The 14,626-nt window shown below is 38.3% G+C and overlaps 1 long non-coding RNA gene across 2 annotated transcripts in view; it reads right to left on the reverse strand.

Annotated features, from left to right (window-relative positions):
- Positions 1–1,638: 1,638 nt before the first annotated feature.
- The window catches only part of LOC117312390 (uncharacterized), a 67,781-nt gene continuing 54,793 nt past the window's right edge, over positions 1,639–14,626 (reverse strand). For both annotated transcript variants that reach the window (XR_012331947.1, XR_012331946.1), the window contains exon 3: positions 1,639–10,513. This is a non-coding gene — a long non-coding RNA (uncharacterized lncRNA). The remainder of the gene's footprint in view (positions 10,514–14,626) is intronic.

Consider the following 14,626-nt stretch of genomic DNA (forward strand, 5'->3'; position numbering starts at 1 on the left):
TAACAGGAATCTGAAAGCCCTTTTTGGAAATTCATGACTATAATGTAAATATGGCTGTACCTGTGATAAGGCCACCAGAACTGAAAAACCACAATAATTTTTTAAATTTCAGCTAGAATTATATCCACTCAATATAGTCATATCTACCTCCTAACAGATGGTATTGCATTTGTTTATGCCTTGACTTTACAAGTGGGGTAAGATATTATCTTTCATCTAATAAGAACCCTGCAAGACAGAACTTTTTTTTTTTTTTTTTTTGCAGTACACAGGCCTCTCACTGTCGTGGCCTCTCCCGTTGCGGAGCAAAGGCTCCGGACGCGCAGGCTTAGCGGCCATGGCTCACGGGCCCAGCCACTCCGCGGCATGTGGGATCTTCCCGGACCGGGGCACGAACCCGTGTCCCCTGCATCGGCAGGCGGACTCTCAACTGCTGTGCCACCAGGGAAGCCCAAGACAGAATTTTTTAATGGAAAAATATATATGGAAGTTCTCAGATGTAAAAATATTAAGAATTACAGGACTAGAGTATCTCTAACTCTGTGATGTGAGGTCATCAACGTGGCCACTTTCCTTCACCAAAACTATTCTTCAAACTGAAAAACCTTCTCGACCAGTGCCATCCAACAGAACTTTCTGCGATAAGGAAAAACCTGTATCTGTGCTGTCCGCTATGGTAGCCCCTAGCTCCACGTGACAATCGGGCATTTGAAATGTGGCTAGAGAAACTGAATTTTACGTTTTATTTATCTTAATAATTTAATTTTAAACAGTCACATGTGGCTAATGGCTACTGTATGGGATAGTGCAGCCCTAGAATAAAATCTCAAACAAATGTATAACAATCAGTTATTAGAAGGAATAAACACAGTTTATGAAGATTTGGGCAGACTTGCTAAAATCCCACAGTCTAATTTGTCAAGTAGACTGAATTCAACAAACCACAAAATCAAAGGATGTTGTTTAATAGGCTTAAGATATTAGACTGTAACCAAAACAAAGAAAACCCACAGATACAAGAGGGTCAATGACCTGAAAAAAAAAATAAAAAGAGAATAAATCCCCACAGGGACCACAATGGGCTGCAAATGGAATAAGCCTGAAGCACGTCTAGAGTGAAGATGATCAGGGCTGAGCTGAGAGATAAGGATATAAAAGTGCCAGCGAGGAATCCCTCCTCTAGACTTGGCTTTTGCATTTTTGGCCTCCACCTCTGAAGAGGGATGAGAAAGAACTGGAGAAGGTCCAAGGAAGAACAAAATGATTCCACTGTTGGATCACAGATTCACAATGGGGAAATACTGGATGCATTGTGGCTTTTTAATCCAGAGAAATAGAATTTGAGGGTAACAATATCTGCCTTCAGGTACCAGAAAAGTCACAATAAGTGGCATCTGCCAGATGGTCCCATGCACACAGAGGAGAAAATTACACTTAATATACGGCACGGATGATATTCCATTTAGCCAGAAGGAAGACTTATCTCTTCATGGGTAATGGTTTAACAGGGAAGCAGTTTCATTTAATCAAAGAGATGTTGAGCAACAGAGCCTGCAGGGACTGAGCCTAAAATATAAATAAGACAGTCCCTGAGCTCAGGACCTTCACCTGGGAGAGCCGTAGGAGCACTATGCACTGCCTCACACCCAACCACCCAACACTGGGACACATTTGTAAGCAAGAGGAAGAGGGCTGTTGACGATTCCACACTCACACCCCCTCCCCTCTCTACAAAGAGAGTTGTACAGGCACACCTTGCTTAATGCACTTGGCTTTATTGAACTTTGCAGATACATTTATTTTACAGATTGACCGTTTGTGGCAACCCTGCATGGAGCAAGTCTATAGGCACCATTATTCCAACAACATTTGCTCAATCCATGTCTCTGTGTCACATTTTGGTAATTCTCACAATATTTCAAAGTTTTTCAATTACTAACCTATTTGTTATGGTGATCTGCGATCAGTTATCTTTGTTGCTACTATTGCAATTGTTTTGGGGCACCATGAACCATGCCCATATAAGATGGTGAACTTAATTGAGAAATGTTTTATGTGTTCTCACTGCTCCACCAACTGGCTGTCCACCCCCCTTGCCTCCCTCTCCTCAGGTCTCCCTATTCCCTGGGACACAACCATGTTAAAATTAGGCCAATTAATAACCCTACAATGACCTCTAAGTGTTTAAGTGAAAGGAAGAGTCACACATCTCTCACTTTAAATAAAAAGCTAGAATGATTAAGCTGAGTGAGGAAGGTATGTAAAAAGCCAGGATAGGCCAAAAGCTAGACCTCTTGTGCCAAACAGTTAGCCAAGTTGTGAAAGCAAAGGAAAAGTTTTGGGTTTTTTTTTTTAATTTGTGGCCATGCCCTGTGGCACGTGGGATCTTAGTTCCCAGACGAGGGATTAAACCCGTGCCCCCTGCAGTGGAAGTGCAGAGTCTTAACCACTGGACCTCCAGGGAACTCCTGCAACCACCACCCTCATCAGTCAGCAGCCGTCAACGCTGAGGCAAGACGCTCCACCAGCTAAATAATTACAACTTGCTGAAGGCCCAGATGATGCAAAACATTTTTAGCAATAGAGTACTTTTTAATTAAAATATGTTCATTATTTTTAGATGTAATGCTATTGCACACTTTATACACTGCAGTACAGTATAAACACAACTTTTCTATGCTCTAGGAAAGCAAAGAATTCATGTGACTTGCTTTATTGCAATATTTGCTTTATTGTAGTGACCTGGATCTGAACCCATAACATCTCTGAGGTATGTCTGTACTCCACTGGGAGGAAACAAAGCATTAATAAAAGAGAGAGAAACTGGAAACGCCTAACACCATGTGCTCAGGTAAATGCTGGATTGGTATATATGGAAAGGCTCAAAGTTCAAAGAAGCCAGTGGGTCTCTTGTCCTGAATCTAGGATGACAGGGTCTGTGGGGCTGAGCATCCCTAACTTATCCTCTCATGTGCAGAGAGCAAGGCAGAACCAAAAGAGGAAGCAAGCTCTGTCTAGGTGAGCTTGGTACCTGGAAATGGGATGTATGAGGGATCCTGCTGTTGATGAGTCCTGGCCAGGAGTGCACACGTGGTGGCTAATGTAATTAACCAGGGCTAACCCAGGAAAACTAGATATAGGGTCACCTCCCTTTAAGGTACTGTACTCTTATTAATTAAACATTCACTTTGCCTAATCAAGGCTCAGGCTTTACCCAATCAGACAGCATCTTCTCTCTTGAGGAGAATGGGTGAAGGTTCCTGCCGCAACTGTTGCAATTACATCACAGATATATTTAAGCACTAATGAGAAATCAGAGAAGGGAGTATAATGAAGGGCAACTGCATATTATGCAACATTGAATTAATCTGAAACTATGTGATATAAAAATATTAATAAACTCCCAATTTATGCACAAAATTATGCAATTATCAAACCATTGTTTAACTCATCAGGAATTGTTTATTTTCAATGTTATTAGGCCAAGGGACTTGTAGAGTGTTTACACTACTAGTACTTGAGCTGGTGAACAGAAATGCCCACCATCAGAAATACTTTGTCAGATCTGTGAGAAAATTAATCTTAAATTATGTTTCTTTGATTTATGTAAAAATTTATATAAGTTATTCAAAAATCTATCCCTCATGTACATTATCACTTCTGTGTATGAGAGCAGAGGAAAGACATTTCAGGAAGAGATAAAAATTATTTGCAAATACATAGAGGCAAGAAGAAATTAAAGGAAGGAAAGCAGAAAGGAAGGAAGAGGGTTTGGAATATCCAAGAAACATTGGGAAGTGGGGGAGGGGAAAATGAGGCTGAAAAAAATTAGTTGTAAACCAGTGATTCCCAAAAGCCAGTCCTCATTTAAGTATCAGGCCATGGTGGAGTTTTCATTGATTCACAGTAACATAAGAAAAACAAGGACAGTATTTTCTATAAAGCTAAATATATAAAGCGCTCAATATTTTCAAATTATCCTTTATTATGAGATTATATCTTCCTTAATTTGTTGGCATTAAAATATTTTGTTATGAAATGTTGGCAACAGGAGATGACCGATGACAGGTAGGGTTAGGTATTTTTTTTAATCTCCTTATTTAACAAAATAAAATTTGACAACCCTGTATAGGTCCACAATTTATTTTTCAGAAATATTACTGCTCCATAAAATGCAAGAGACACGGAACCACAGTCATACAGTAAGAAATTTAGATAGTTGAACAAGGTATCAGATTAAGCACATTGAGAATAATTCTAGATATTGATTTTTCAATATGTTTAAATGTACATCAATAATTAAGAGAAACTACTAGAAGAATATATAGAGCATGCAAGTGTTCCAAAAAAAGAAAAAATATGACAAAAAAGTACTATAAATTCAACAAAAGGAAGAAAGAAAAAGGAAACTAAAAAAAACAAAATAAGATAGCAAGAATAAGTCCAAATGTATCATTAATCTCAACAAATATATCTGGGTTATATTCACCACACGGAAATTCCCAGACTGGTCATGAAAACCAAACCAAACCAAACAAACAAATAAAAACTGTCTGTATGCTTTCTGTAGGAATCACATTAAAATAAGACCTTGGAAATTTAAAAATAAAGTGATGGAGAAAGATAAATCAGGCAAATGCTAGCTACTATTCTTCAATCTGAACACCTCAAAAGAAAATAGTGCCACAATATTAATTTCAGGTGAAATAAAATTCAAAGGGGTGAACATTAAATGAGACAAAAAAATTTTATGTTGATAAAAAATTAAAATCTACCAAATAACTACAACAGCACTTAACAAAATGGTTTCAATATATATAAGGCAAAAATTGTTAAAAAAGCAAGCACAGACTAAACCATAATAATGGGATGGAATAGACATTTCTTAGAAAATGATTGTTTTCTATACAGAAGTAGAGATTAGGATTTCACAATTAAGAAGTTTAATCAAATAGCTATGTAAAGAAGTTGTACACAACAGAGAAAAAATACAGTTTTAAGCACTCGTGAAACATTTAGAAATAAAGGTGGCACAAAATAGCTCAGTAAGTTCCAAAAATAGAGATTATTTCACAATTCATTTTCTTTTTCTTTATCAGTTATCTATTTTATACATATCAGTGTATATATGTCAAACCCAATCTCCCAGTTCATCCCACCACCACCACCCCCCACCCCGCTTTCCCCCTTGGTGTCCATACATTTGTTCTCTATATCTATGTCTCTATTTCTGCCTTGCAAACAGGTTCATCTGTACCATTTCTCTACATTCCACATATATGTGTTAATATACGATATTTCTTTTTCTCTTTCTGACTTACTTCACTCTGTATGACAGTCTCTAGGTCCTTCCACGTCTCCACAAATGACCCAATTTCATTCCTTTTCATGGCTGAGTAATATTCCATTGTATATATGTACCACATCTTCTTTATCCATTCGTCTGTCGATGGGCATTTAGGTTGCTTGCATGACCTGGCTATTGTAAATAGTGCTGCAATGAACACTGGGGTGCATGTGTCTTTTTGAATTACCGTTTTCCAGTAGTGGGATTGCTGGGTCATATGGTAATTCCATTTTTAGTTTTTTAAGGACACAATTCATTTTCATTAGAAATTTACAACAAAAGATAACGAGCAGCATCCAATCCCCAAAATAACTACTTAGAAATTTTAAAGAGCTCTTTTAAATACTTCCAAGTAAAAGCAAAAATCAAAACCAAAATTATAGATTCTTTCAATATTAACACCAATGACATACATCAAAATCACTGAGATGCAGTCTCAGTGGTATTTAGAAGTCTTTGATGTGTTTCTTGGGTTAAATTATATAAGTATTCAAGTCAAGAAATTAAAAAATGAAAAATAAATATAGAGAAAGGGGAAGAAAGGAATAATACATAAAATATAAATTAATCAAATGTAAAAGAAACTGTAAGTACAGAATGAATTTAAAAAATAGTCTTGATCAATAAAATGAAAATTGGTCCTTTGGATGGAGAAATAACAGCAACAATAATAAAACTGGCAATCCTTTGGCATGTTTCATTATGAAGAATAAAAGAAGGCAAAAACAAACTCTTAGGAAAGAGAAGACAGGCATAGCTACAGATACAGAAGGGATTAAAAAACATATAGTAGTTTCTGGAGCCAGACTACCTGGGTTTGAATCCCAGTTCCACCACTTGCTGGGCAAGTTAATAAATCTCTCTTCTGGGCCTCAATTTTCATACCTGTAAAATGGTTATAATAATAGTACCAAGCTCGGGGAAGATTAAATGCCATATATAAAAATGCTTAACACTATTCCTGGCTCCAGAGTAGGCAATGTATAAAGGTTAGCTATTATTATAATAGTATAATTTCAACTTTCATCTAGATGAAATGTATGGTTCTCTAAAAATATATAAATGAGCAAATTTGACTCATGAACTTAGAAACTGAATAGGTTAATAATTAAGAAAGAAATGAGAAATACAAAGATTTAGGACTAATCAGGCATCAGGCCTGTTTTATAAGAAAAGTTCTAAACCTTATATCGACTGTTTCAGAGCATGGAAAAATATGAGAAGTTTTTCAATTTTTTTCTATTGGGCTACCATAATCCTAGTTCTAAAACCAGATAAAAAAAGAAAATACAGCACAGACATCATACAAACACACACGTACCCCTCTGGCCAAAACTTAATTACAAACATAAACAGAAAGTTCCAAATACAGGCATACCTTGTTTTATTGCACTTCACTTTATTGCACTCCAAAGATATTGCATTTTTTTTTACAAATTGAAAGTCTGTGGCAAGCCTGCACCGAGCAGGTCCAGCAGCGCCACTTTTCCAACAGCATCTGCTCACTTTATGTCTCTGTATCAATCACATTTTGGTAATCCTCAAAATATTTCAAACTTTTTCATTATTATCATATTTGTTATGGTGATCTCTGATCAGTGAGTGATCTTTGATGTTACTATTGCAAAAAGATTATGATTTGCTGAAGGCTCAGATGGTGGTTAGCATTCTTAGCAATAAAGTATTGCACACTTAATAGATTACAGTATAATGTAAACATAACTTTTATATGTACTGGGAAACCAAAAAAATCGGGTGACTCACTTTATTTCAATATATGCTTTTTGCGGTGGTCTGGAACTGAACCTACAATATCTCTTGAGGTATGCCTGCAAAATGTGAGCAAACCGAATCTGGCACGTATTGTTTAGATATTAGGGGAAATGGCAGGAATGAGTCAACATTAGGAAAAACACGTTAATGAAATTCGCTGTCATAACAGATTAGGAAAAAATATATATATACATAATTAGATATTATAAAAAAGAAATATTGTATATAATTATATGTATATAATTACATATATAGTATACATACATATATTATATTTCTTTTTTCATAATCTGTATGTATACAATCAGTAATCCTCCCTTATCCATAGGGGATATGTTCTAAAACCCCCAGTGGTTGCCTGAAACTACATATGGTACCAAACACTATGTATAATACTATGTTTTTTTCCCATACATACTTACCAATGATAAAGTCCAATTTATTAATTAGGCACAATAAGAGATTAACAATAATAACTAATAATAAAATAGAACAATTATAGCAATATACTACAATAAAAGTTATGTGAATGTGGTCTCTCTCTACCTCAAAATACCTTATTGTACAAATTTAATGACTTTTCTATCTTAACTAGGCACTTATAACACACTGTGACTGTAACTTTTATAATTTGATGTGACAGAAGAATTAGCATGAAATTTTTTCCCTTCTTCACAATTTCATGGATAGAAGATTCGTTCTTACTCGATATCTCAACATAAAATATTTTTTCTTTTTTTTTTACTAAGTTGAGAACTTTCCCCTTTTCATTTAAGGGAAGCACTTTACAGCTTTTCTTTGGCATATCCAGATAGCCAGCATCACTACTCTTGAGATCAGGGGCCATTATTAAGGAAAATAAGAGTTACTCGAACACAAGCACTGTGATATCCAGTCAATCTGATAACCAGGACATCTACCAAGTGACTAACAGGCGGGATTGAGGAGGACAGTGTGAGATTTCATCACACTATTCAGAACGGCCTCCAATTCAAACTTTATGAATTGTTTATTTCTGGAATTTTCCACTTACTGTTATCAGACCGTGGCCAACCATTGATAACTGAACCTCAGGAAGGAAAACCATGGATAAGGAGGGACTACTGTACTTCCTAACACATTAGATGTATAAATTCTGAAAAAGTATTTTATAAAATTCAATACTCAGCTTAATTAAAGACAAATAGACAAACAAAATCTTGCTAATAAAGGGTATCTACCAACAGAAAATATCACACTTAATGGTGAAACACTAGAATAATGCCCGCTCATCAGGAACAATGCAGGGAAATCAACTATCTTCACTATTATTCAATATTATGCTAAAGGAACTGGTAATCTCAATAATAGAAGACAAAAAGAGAGATAAATTTTTTTAGAAAGAAAGGGACAAAGCATTTCACTTTGTAGATAATATAACCTACCTAGGAACTCAAAGAAAATCCATTTTCCAAACTACTAGAATAAGAGGATTTGGTAACATGACCAGTCAAAAGATCAACACGTAAAATTTGACAGCTGTCTAAACACCAGTGCTAACTTACCAAGACTCACAAAGGATACCTTTTCACTTAGGGTCCAGTTGCAGACGATGAAAATTTCTCTAGCTGGTTCTTTAAAAGCAAGGAATTTATTTCCAGGTTTATAAAATTATTAGAAAGCCTGGAGAAACAGGCCTCACCTAGGCTGAACTTCCAGGAATCATAATCCTCTATCAGGACTGAGAAAACTGCCACAAAGGCAGGAAACCACCTGATTGGAAAGCTGCCGACCATGGATCAGTTGGCTTCTGTCACCATCAGAAAAGAGGTTTTCAGAGTCAGAAAGTTGCTCTGTTGCTGTACACCAGAAACAGAGGGTAATGAATTAAAGGAAAAAATAACCAGCTGTAAAAGAATATATATAGTATAATTCTGTTTATCTTTTAAAGAATTAAATATCACATCTGAAGTGGCTGGATCATAGGGTAGAATACAATAAATGGTAGCTAGGTATTTTTGAACTTTGCAAAAATGTCTGGAATGGTATTTTGTAGGTTTTGGAAGCTACTGAAGGTTTTTCCACCAGGAAAGTAGTCTGATTGGATTTATGTTTTAGAAAGATTGCTCCAGCATCCAAGGGGAAGTTGAGTGATAACAGCAGCTAGCATTTATTGAGTGCTTACTGTATCCTAGGCATTGTTCCAAGGGCATGATACATCTTATTTCATTTAATGTTCACAACCATCCGATAAAGTTATTACTACTATTTTCCTCATTTAGCAGATGAGGCACTTCAGGCAAGGGAGGCTAAATAGTTTGCTCAGAGAGTCAGTGTCAGTTACTGGTGAAACAGGATTCGAATCCAAGCAGTCGGACCTCAGACCCCACAAATTGACACTGATGCCTTTGAATTGAAAGGGAATTGGAGACAGGGACCCCTAACTCTATACCAGTTAGGGGACTATCAAATTAATATTAGTCTGTGACAGATGATGATGATACAGATATAGTACAATGAGGTCTGATAAATATTTTGGTACAAGATAAAAAACGGAGTTTTAGATAGAGGGAGGAGGAACGAAGATGTGAATAGGAAGTGAAAGATTCAAGAATGTTTGGGGTTTCTGGAATAGATAATTGAGGGGAAATTTGTATCATAAGCCTGGACGAGGGATGGATGATGAACATCAGGTTTGGGTTCAGACATGCTGACAAATTCTAGACGGAGATGCCTTTGTCAAGCAGTGGCTATAGTAGTTAGGAGGTGGGAGACGGATGCAGTGAATTTCAAGTACAGGCTCTTCTCTCTCTAGCTGTGTGACCTGGGGCACTTTAATCCCTGTGAGTCCTAGTTTCCTCATCTGTAGAATAAGGATACAAAAACCTTCCTGCCAGATTTTTGTGTGACTCTCAAGTGAAAGAATGAACAGAGAAATACATTGTTGGCTATTAAATGCACACACACACACACACAATGGGATTTAAGAAGCCCTCACTGCTTTAGTAAAAGAATTCAGCCTCGTGTAGATAAAGCATGTCAATAATATCAATCCTTCCCGTACTTTGTTAACTTTTGGTCTTCTTTGATGAGAGTCAGCAGTTAGAACACAATAATGAGAAATCAAAATGACTTTATAGACTCAAGTTTTTAACAAAGTCTATACTTTCATAGTTTTTTTTTTTTTTAAAAAATGGCTTGAATTGTCTTTCTGAAATCAATACGTTGCATTTACAGAGACACTTTAGGAAAAAAGAACGGTGACTTTTTTAGGATCAATGGCAAATGACATGATTCTTACCTGGACAATGAGCACATCTAAGTTAACTCTTGGGAGCTGGGAAAGGTTTTCCTCAAAACCCAGGCTTGTCCAAGTCTTTCTTGCTCATCTTCAAGGCCCAGTGTCCTTGACACCTTCAAGATAGAGTAAGGGAGTCTTCAAGAGCACATGCTTTTTTAAGGGTATCAGGCAGTAATGGGTTCGGACTCCAGTTTTATCACTTTTTAGCTCTGTGATCTGCAGCAAGTTACTCAGCCTCTTTAAGCCTTAATTTCCTAATTTGTAAAATGGGTAGAATAAAATATCATAGCATCATAGGTTGTGGTTGGGATTTTTTGTTTTTAAGTACATGTGTCTTATGTCAGGTATCCCATCTAAGACTCTCAAATGGAAAGTGTGCACAGGAAGCTTTTTAGAGAGTGATACCCAAAGTCAACACCCATGAGGTAGTGAGGGATGCAGGATTGGACAGGGGGATGTACTGCACCGGGATGCAGTCATGACAGAGGCCTCAGCTGATTCCCTGGGGAGCTCTGGAGCCGGGATAGCCCTTCAAAGTAGTCTGAAATTAAGGCAAAGTGTTGGTCCTTTGTACCCCTCATCTGCTAGTCACTGGATGCAGGCTGCCTCCAAGAGGGAGAATAACCCAAGGCAAGGCAGGACTCTTTAGCTGATGACAATTCCTGTGAACTACCAGCTGTCAACACTGGTTAAGAGCTGGAGGAACGATTCTAAAGGGGGATCTGAGTGGTGCAAGACAACATCCACTACAACATACAAAGGAAGTCAGCTCAAATGCTGCAAAGGTAACCACCTTCTCTACTATTTGCTGCCCATACCGATGCTAGTCCCAAGCATATAGTATGTGCTTAATAAATGTTGAATGCAGAGAAGAAGCACAACGTGTTAGTTACTATTATGATTAATAAGCCTTCCCTGATACTTCCTGAAAGGAGGTATCTTGTACCCTCATTGCTTTGGTCCTGTCTTTCCTATTCCCTTATTCTATTCTACCTTGCTACCCCACCATTTTTATTCAATTATTAATATCTCACACCATTCCACAAAACATAAGGTAACCCCTTAATTTTATCCTGTCAGATATTATCTGTCACTCTTCAGCTGAAACATGGAAAGAATAAGAGTCTTCATGGTATTATGGGCAGGAAGAAACCAGATTTACAATCCCATCCCCTAGGAATGTGGGAGCAGATAACAGTGTCCATATAAAAGAACCTGAGGGGGCTTCCCCGGTGGCGCAGTGGTTGAGAGTCCGCCTGCCGATGCAGGGGACACGGGTTCATGCCCCGGTCCAGGAAGATCCCACATGTCGCGGAGCGGCTGGGCCCGTGAGGCATGGCTGCTGAGCCTGCACGTCCGGAGCCTTTGCTCTGCAACGGGAGAGGCCGCAACAGTGCGAGGTCCGCGTACCGCAAAAAAAAAAAAAAAAAAAAAAAAAAAAAAAGAACCTGGGGATGAAAACAGTGGCCAAGACTGGAGGTGTTTTCTCAGATAATGATCCCCTCCCTACCCTGCCCCTCACAAACACTCAAGAGGTTAAGTTCCCATTATACCTCCACAGCAGCCTGAACTAATCTTTCCAACACTCATCACCCTGAAAATCACTCTTCCATTGTTGGGTCTCCCACTGGACTACAAGTTGCATGAGACCTAGGACCATGCAACACCATTTCTGGGGCCAAGACTTAAGCCAGGATGCACAAACATAGGTCCACCAATCATTTACAACAGGCATCCCTTCTGAGCGGCCTGCTCAGTCCTGAATGCTCAGCATCCGTGTCATAGCGGTTGTCAAGAATTTTGAAAATCACTTTCTTTTGGCTTCAGGGCTTAGCACAGGTCCTGACAAATGGTAGGTGCTTGTTATGGGCTGGATTGTGTCCCCAAAATTCATACGTTGTAATCTTAACCCCCAGTACCTCAGAATGTGACTGTATTTGGAGACAGGGTCTTTAAAAAGATGATTAAGTAAAAATAAGGCTATTACCATGGGTCCTAATCCAATCTGGCTGGTGTCCTTAGAAGAAGAGGAAATTTGGACCCAAAAGGAGACACCAGGAACTACTGTGTGAGGACACAGCGAGAAGGCAGCCATTTGCTAGCCAGAAAGAGAGGCTTCAGAAGAAACCAAACCTTGCAAAACTTTGATCTTGGACTTCTAGCCTCTGGAACTGTGAGAAATTAATTTCTGCTGTTTAAGTCATCCAATCTGTGATATTTTGTTATGGCAGTCTGAGCAAACTAATACAGTGCTTAATAAATTTTATTGGTTGACATATTGGTTACTTAGGTCTCAGGAAGTAAAGGGAAAAATTGATTATTTTACACACAGTTCAGCAAATATTTACCAACTACTGCCATATGCCAGGCCCTGAGCTAGGTGCTGGATAACATAAAAATAAATAAATAAAATGTGGCCCCATGACCTTTGTGAACTAACAATTGCCTGAAAGTAGTAAATAAGAAATATAAAATTGCTGGGACCCAGGGGGAGAGGGAGCTGCCAGCCCAGGGGAAGATTTCAGTCATGTAAAGAATTCTGGGAGCCCAGCTGAATGATTCTGGCAGGGGCATAAAGATACACACAGGACGTTATCCCTAAGGCCAGGTGTGTAGACCCCAGACCATACATAAGGGACAAATAGAACTTGGCCTTGCTCATATCTGTCTTTTCGGATCCCTCTGTCCTTGGGCTCCCAGTAGCTGATCATCCTGGGGATAATGAGACGATTCATAGTGTTCTGGATCATTAAAGCTTCAAAAAGGTCATACAGTGTGGAACCAACCCTCCACCAATGATCCAGCAAATTGAGCAGAGCATCCAGGGGACACTGAAAAAACACGGGCAATAAATAGAGTTGCCTTGGCAACCAGGCCCCTCCCCAGTCTGTGATACTATCATTTTTAAAGCCACAGGCAAATGAAGGAAACTGGACATAAGGGCAACATTTGGCTTAATTAGCTCCACCTTAGGAAAGGGTCTTGGAAGTAGACCTTGGAAGGGTAGACCTTGGAAGCAGACATGTGCAGGGGCAAAGGATAAGATCATGAAGAGATAAACTTGATTGTAAATAGCAAGAATTGTATCTAAGTGTCAGAATTTCTTAGGTTCTGCAATGCATCTTCTATTGACAAGGGTGCAGTGAGTGTAAATAATTTAAATGTCTGCAAGCCCAGCACACATCATCGGATTTATTCTACCACAACCACTGCAAGAAAGAAAACTCTGGAGCCAGGAGAGCTCCTGCCCGCATCAGGTATTTGCAATTGGCTTGAGTTACCAGCTTGCTGCATTGATTAAACTCCCACTCCCTTGCACCCATCCAGAAGAACTGAGTCCACCAAAGGAATTCAAGGTGGATATAAGGAGAACCTAAGAGTTCTCTTAGCTTAGAAAACACATTTCCCAGATTTCTCTAGAACCTAGAGACCCTCACTATCTCATGTTTCAGTTCCAATTTTAAATAATTCTCTCTTCTCTCTTCTCTTAAATATGATTCTCATATTTAAGACTCAGTCCTTTGAGAGCAACATATTCCCTTGCAGTTTTTTTTAAAATAACTAAAACTAGAGCAAATGACAGTTTATGTGTTTCCCCAAACATTTTTTCTGGTAAAATCTCCTCTTCTCTTTTCAGCCTATAACCAAAATGACTTTTTGCTTATACTACCCTAATCCAATGTTTCTGTTATAAAGTAAATGAACGGGCACAGGCCAAGCTCCCAAACATTTCAAGAAACAATGATGGAGTTTAGCAGAAAATAGCTCATAGAAAAGTTTAATGAGCCACAAATGTTATATTTTATCCTACAATGTCACCGCCTCCCTCCATCACCACCCATCCTCCCCCAGACATCTCCACTCCCCAGACACTCTGTTGCTCATGAATCCAGGAGAAGAGGTGAATTTTTCAGATTTTTTTTTTTTTTACATTCCTGGTCATTGTTTCTTATGAAGCCTTATGAACTGAAAAATCTCCCCAACCTCTCCCTTCCTTGAAATCAAGAAAACTAATAAAACAGTCAAGCATGGAATGAGCCGTTACAAAGAAGCAGCATATCATTCGAAGTGGCTTGTGGGTGGATCCACAAAGGGTCAAAGCCACACAAAACCAAACAGTAATGCCGAATTCCAAAACATTTGTATTCCACTGACTGCAGTGAAAGCTAGATGCGTCCTAATTAAACCACTAAACACTTAATACTTGTAATGAGCTTAGGGAATGG

Source organism: Tursiops truncatus, chromosome 5, assembly GCF_011762595.2.
Source record: "Tursiops truncatus isolate mTurTru1 chromosome 5, mTurTru1.mat.Y, whole genome shotgun sequence".
Lineage (NCBI taxonomy): Eukaryota > Metazoa > Chordata > Mammalia > Artiodactyla > Delphinidae > Tursiops > Tursiops truncatus.